This window comes from Miscanthus floridulus, chromosome 11 (genome assembly GCF_019320115.1).
Source record: "Miscanthus floridulus cultivar M001 chromosome 11, ASM1932011v1, whole genome shotgun sequence".
Lineage (NCBI taxonomy): Eukaryota > Viridiplantae > Streptophyta > Magnoliopsida > Poales > Poaceae > Miscanthus > Miscanthus floridulus.
The window spans coordinates 54,033,469-54,040,726 of NC_089590.1; positions in this window are offsets into that span (position 1 = coordinate 54,033,469).

Sequence of the window (7,258 nt, forward strand, 5' to 3'; positions counted from 1 at the left end):
GCCAAGGGTGAACGCAAGGTATCAAATGATGATGAGAGTAGTGGTGATGAACATGCTAGTAATGATGATAGCGATAGTGATGATGATGAATATGAATCACCTTCTTATGATGATCTTGTTAAATTGCTAAATAAATACTCCAAGATCATTATAAAGACTAGAGCTAATAATGACAAGCTAGAAGCTAGAAATGATTCTCTTTTAGCTAAATATGATATAGCCGAAAAGGCTAGTGTTAAGCTTAGAGAAGCAAATAAAGCTATGTCATCTAAACTCAAAGAGCTCAAATCTTCTAAGAAAGAGCTTAAAGATAAACATGATAAACTTGAGAGGATACATAAAAAGCTCATCACTAACCATAATATGCTAAAAGTTGAATATACTACTCTTAAGATTAATCATGATAATCTAGTTATTACTCAAGAATATTTATTCAATAAGTCACATGATGCTACTAACAATGTTGTTAAGATTGATATAGCTACATTATGTGATAATTTGATCATTGAGAGCATTGAGCAAAGTTCTAGTAGCAAGGGCAAGCAAGTGGTTGAGGCCGATGATTATGATGAGTTTGTCAAGCTCAAGAATGATAATGAAAAGCTCAAGAAAGATCTTGAAGAACTCAAAACCACTAAGTCCGTTGTGCTAGAAACTCTTGATCATGATGGTGAGTTGATGCTTGAGAATAAGAAGCTCAAAGAAGAAAACAAAAAGCTCAAGAAAGAGAAAAATAATAATGCTCTTAAGGAAGAAAACAAGAAGCTCAAGTTAGAGAAAGAGCATCTCAAGATTGGATTGAGCAAGTTCACTAGAGGCAAGTATCTTCAAAGTGAGCTACTAATGAACACCATCATGAAGATGGATAGAAGTGGCATTGGGTATATGGCAAACAAAGAGAAGAAGGCTCAAGCTCAACAACAACAAAAGTCAAAGCCAAAGAAGTATTTTGAGTGTGAAAAGGAAGGCCACTTTGCTCATGAGTGCCAAACTCCACCACCACAACCCTTACCCAAGTATGCTAGACCTTTTGCCTTCAATGCTCACTACATGCTTAGAAAGGACTCTAGTGGGAAGATAAAAGTCATGTTCTTAGGACCTCCCAACAAGAATAGGCCTAAAAAAATTTGGGTTGCTAAGTCACTTGTTGAGAAGGTGAAGGGCCATCAATAAGTTTAGGTTCCTAAAGCTTGATCTCTTGTGTGTAGGTGAACTACAAGACCGGTGGAAGTCATTGGGTTATTGATGGTGGTTGCATACAATATATGACCAGTGATCCTTGTATGTTCACCTCACTAGATGAAGAAATAGATGGACAAGAAAGAATCACATTTGGAGATAACTCAAAAGGCAAGGTTAAAGGATTGGGCAAAGTGGTAATATCAAATGATCATTCTATCTCAAATATGCTATATGTTGCTTCATTGAGCTTCAACTTGCTATCCGTTGGACAATTGTGTGATCTTGGCTTTCAATGCTTGTTCACCGAGAAGGAAGTTGTTGTATCTAAGAAGGATGATGATCAAGTGATATTCAAAGGATTTAGATATAACAACCTATATCTAGTGGACTTCACCTCCGAAGATGCAAATTTGAAGACCTGCCTATTCACCAAAACAACACTTGGGTGGCTATGACATAGAAGACTTGCTCATGTTGGGATGATCTCACTCAAGAAGCTAATGAAGAATGATTTGGTGAGAGGGTTGAAGGATGTGAAGTTTGAGAAGGACAAGCTTTGTAGTGCATGTCAAGCCGGCAAGCAAGTTGCAAATACTCATCCAACCAAAGCTTTGATGTCAACCATAAGAGTGCTAGAACTCTTTCATATGGACTTATTTGGACCAACAACATACAAGAGTTTGAGAGGAAATCTTTATTGTCTTGTGATTGTTGATGATTATTCAAGATATACATGGGTATTCTTCCTTCATGATAAATCCAAAGTTGCATCATGCTTCAAGAAGTTTGCCAAGAGAGCACAAAATGAATTTGAAGTGAAGCTTAAAAAGATAAGAAGTGACAATGGGAAGAAATTTGACAACACAAACATAGAGGCCTATTGTGATGAAGTTGGAATCAAACATGAGGTCTCCGCAACATATACTCCTCAACAAAATAGTATAGTTGAGAGAAAGAACCGGATATTGATCACTCTTGGAAGAATAATGCTTGATGAGTACAACACCCCCGAAGCTCTATGGGTGGAAGTTATCAACACCGCATGCTATGCATCCAACTGCCTATTCTTTCAAAAGATCATTGGCAAGACACCTTATGAGTTGCTTAATGAGAAGAAGTCGGACGTCTCCTTCTTTAGGATGTTTGGTTGCAAATGCTACGTCTACAAGAAGTGGCAACACCTAGGAAAGTTTTAAAAACGTTGTGATATTGGTTTTCTTGTTGGTTACTCATCAAAGTCCAAAGTATATAGAGTATTTAATCATGCCACCGGCTTGGTTGAAGAAACATATGATGTGGAATTTGATGAATCTAACGGCTTCCAAGGAGCACATGAGAATCTTGATGATGTAGGTGATGAACTATTGAGGAAGGCTATGAAGAACATTCTAGTTGGAGACATCAAGCCTAAAGATGATGAAGATGATATACAAGTGATTGATCCACCTTCTTCATCAAGTATGCCATAAGATGATGATAAAGATGGGAGAGTAGAAAATAAAGACACCCATGTCTCCCATGATCAAATGGTGGCACAATCACAAGATGTTGATGCTCCACAACCTCCTCCTCAAGTGGCCAATAGAAGAAATATACCTCTACTACAAGATCGTCCACAAGATCTCATCATAGAGAGTCCATCAAAGGGTGTAATGACTTACTCACAAAAACTTGCTTTATTTATTACTCATCACTCTTTTGTCTCTTGCTATGAGCCTACCAAGGTAGAAGAAGCTCTTCAAGATCTGGATTGGATAAATGCCATGCATGAAGAGTTGAACAATTTCACCCACAATGAAGTTTAGACTCTTGAAGAGTGGCCAAAAGGAGCAAGAGTCATTGGAACATAGTGGGTGTTCCGCAACAAGCAAGATGATCAAGGCATAGTTGTGAGGAACAAGACAAGACTAGTTGCAAAGGAGTTCTCTCAAGTTGAAGAATTGGATTTTGGAGAGACCTTTGCACCGATTGCAAGACTAGAAGCCATTTGTATCCTCCTTGCATATGCATGCATCACATCATGAAATGAAACTATATTAAATAGATGTGAAAAATGTATTTTTAAATGGCTTTATCAATGAACTAGTCTATGTTGATCAACCTCCCGGGTTTGAAGACTTTAGATATCCTAATCATGTTTATAGGTTATCCAAGGCATTATATGGGCTTAAGCAAGCCCCTAGAGCATGGTATGAGCGTCTTCGAGACTTTCTTATTGAGAAGGGCTTCACCATCGGGAAGGTCGATACCACACTATTCACCAAGAAGTTTGATGGGTATATCTTCATTTGTCAAGTGTATGTTGATGATATCATCTTTGAATCATCAAATGAAGATTCTTGTAAAGAGTTTGGTGAATTGATGTCAAAGGAGTTTGAGATGTTAATGATTGGAGAGCTTACATTCTTTCTTGGTTTTTAAATCAAACAAATAAGAGAAGGAATTTTCATCTCTCAAGAGAAATATATAAATGATCTTCTCAAGAGATTCAAGATGGATGTATGTAAGCCAATCAAGACACCAATGCCTACTAATGGACATCTCTACCTAGATGAGGGAGATAACACAGTTGATCAAACTATCTACCATTCTATGATTGGTAGCTTGTTATATTTAACCGCATCTAGGCCCGACATCATGTTTAGTGTGTGTATGTGTGCAAGATTTCAAGCTAATCCTAAGGAAACTCATTTAATTGCCGTAAAAAGAATTATTAGATATCTTAAGCACACACCAAGCATTGGTCTTTGGTATCCCAAAGGAGCTATATTTGAGTTAGTTGGCTATTTCGATTCGGATTATGCCGATTGCAAAGTTGATAGAAAAAATACATCCGGAGGGTGCCATTTGCTTGGTAGGGTCTTGGTCCTCCAAGAAGCAAAATAGTGTGGCTTTGTCCACCGCCGAAGCGGAATACATTGTCACGGGTGCTTGTTGTGCACAAATACTTTATATGAAACAAACTTTGCTAGACTATGGTGTAGTTCTAGATAAAGTACCTCTTTTGTGCGACAATGAAAGTACGGTAAAACTTGCAAATAATCCGGTTCAACACTCGCACCAAGCACATAGATATCTGCCATCACTTTCTTAGAGATCATGTTGCTAAAAATGATATATCATTAGAAGGTGTAAGGACCGAAGATCAATTGGCGGATATCTTCACTAAACCGTTAGATGAGGCAACATTTTGTAGATTGTGGAATGAGCTCAATGTTCTTGATTTTAGTAACTTCACTAAAAATTGAGCTTGTGTTGTCCCTTGCATTGCATTGTAATATACAACATGTTTAATTTTTGGTAATGCATATAGGGCTTGTCTAACATGGTTAAGATAGCCGTCGTAAAGCGTGTGAAGAAGCTTAACCTTGGATCAAACTTGACAAGCAACTAGATTTATCTTCCAAGTATTGCATTGCATATGCATGAATGTTGTGTTATCGTTCATCTTAAATTGCCCTCTTATTGCCTATTTTCATAAAAAGAATTATAACCTAAGGGAAAATATTTTCAAAAAAAATTGAGGGTTTAAGAGAGGTCACTCACATCAGTCCCAATTGGTGTTTATTTGGATCTTATTGGAGTTGGGACTTGATTGGGAACAGGCAGCACGAAGTTTTTTTGAAGATTCGCTAGAGAAGAAGTGACCGAACGCTGCACCGGACTCTGATGTCTAGCATCCGGTCAGTTCATAGGAGGTGAACTTGCTGCGAAGGAGTGAACGGACGCTGGAACAGTGTTCTCCCAGCATCCGGTCAGATGGTGGCTCTACGTCCGGTCGATCGAAGACGAAGGAGACAACTTGCACCGAACTCTGGCTGTGTCCGGTCAGTGTCCACCGGATACGTCCAGTCGTGATTCTAGGGGTTTTGGACCTTACTAGAATCGACCGGACATTGGGTGGCAGCGTTCGGTCGCTGCCACCAGAGCGTCCGGTCAGTAGAAAACGTGTGGGACCTGGATTCTTTCTCCTTTTCCTTTTCTACTCCACGGGGGACCCCCATATAAGTCATGCACCAGTGTTTTTGACCTAGCCACGTATGCCGACATCACCGAGCCGCAATAGTCATCGAGCTCGCCTCCGCCGCCGCTCGTGCTCGCCACCGCCGTCGCATGCCGTCGCACCTCCGCGCCCCCACGCCTCCGCGCGCCCCTGCCCGCGCCGCTCACGCCACCGCGCCCATGTGGCCACCACCGCCGCGCCATGCCTCACCGCCGTCGAGCTACCCAGCTCTGGCGTCGAGCTCTTGCGGTCAAGCTACCATGCTCCAACGCCAGTGCCCCATGCCTCTGCTTCACAGCCGTTTTCTCGCCGCATTGCAACCCAAACCCTAGCTGACCCCTTGGTTCCCCGCGTGTTGCTTCTTTTCTCTTCGGATCACCGATTTGTCAGGTAGCAAGCCCTCGATTCAATTTTGTACCTAATTGCTTGCTTTCTTAGGGTTTCGTATCTCTAGATGAATAATTAAGATTATCTGTATATATTATTTATTCTATCGTGCAGTAAGTCGGTGCTGTTGAGGTCATACTTGCAGTTGTCAGTCAACTCGGGGCCAAGCTCACGAGTACGAATCGAGGCCAAGCCTCAGAAGTGACAGTTGGTAGTTGTTTCTTGTCAGCGACAGTTGTTCTTTTCAGATCCAATCGATGGTTCACGTCAAGAATATTGGAGGTGGTCCCGGTGATGAGGATCCAAGGCGTCCACCTCGCTTGCCTACAGATCTAAAAGGCAAGGCAACAAAGAAGCTGGCAACAAAGAAGCAGAAGTATCCAGATACAGACACAGCTAGAGCAGCCATAGTTGTAGAGGCCGCAGAGCGTGCCAAGAGAGGAGGTGCTCATAGTGAAGTCTGGATCGTAGATCAGCTTTCACTAGAAGTGAGGGCTACACTTGAGCAGGTTGAGCGCCTTCATGGTGGTCCACCTGGGACTCTCATAATTGGAGGACGGCGTGTTGCCATTGATGAGGGTCAGCCTCAGGGGGAGTCACAGCAGCAGGAGCCACAGGCAGCAGAGCAGACTCAGGAGGGACAGTAGGCCCAAGAGACAGAGCAGGCACCTTAGCCATAGCTTCACCGCTCTGATCATACCTGTGTTCTAGTCACACTGAGGGCAGATACACAGTGGAGGGGTTCTTGTCCATCGCCCAGACCACAGGGTGCACCTTCAGTAACTCATCTAGATCTAAGGGCCACCATGGCCAAGCAGGTATAGTAGCTCAGATTTGTGGAGTTTGAGTAGTGGTTTCCACCGAGGCGAGATGAGCGTGCATCAGAGGGCTTCTACATACCACTGCAAGAGGATTTCTACAATGCATATCTTAATAATGAAGCTATTTTTAGATCTCAGAGGGTGTGCAACATAGAGTCTATTGTTACAACAGCTAGAGAGAACATTTGCCCCTACCTTTCTTACCTGCCAGGGTTGACAGACTTACTTGGACGAATATAATTGTATGTTCCATCTTGGGTCCGTCAATTCTATGCTTCTCTCTAGATTGACCCACAGCATAGATTCATACACTTTGCATTCAGTGACAGAGATTTTAGGCCGACGAGCACTAGGGTCAGAGAGATACTTAGGCTTTAGGAGTAGCTCGTCTGGCTACATGAGGTTTGCTATGGACAGACAGCGCCCCCTAGACGTCCTCACGGTGGGATGGTGCCTCCTATAGATCTAGTCCACCACTGCTTCACAGAGCCATTTAGCGAGGGGTCTAGCAGGACACCCAGTGATCTTACTCCCACTGCTAGAGTGCTTGATGCCATTATGAGGAGGACACTGCTTCCGAGGATGGGCTATTGCGAGGGCTTGACTCGCATATAGTTCTGGCTATTGAACTATCTGATGCAGCAGGCAGTGTTTTATATTTGGGATCTCCTTCTATCAGAGATGGAGGATACTATTGTTGAGGGGTTTAGAGGTCACCGATAGTTGCTCTATGCCTACTGGATCATGTTTCTTATTCACAGGGTAGTTACAATGAGGTCGCTTGAGATGCTAGCTGAGTACAGTGGTGCTACGACAGAGTTCCCTGCATATAACCTGACTCAGATGATCCGCCATAGTACACCGA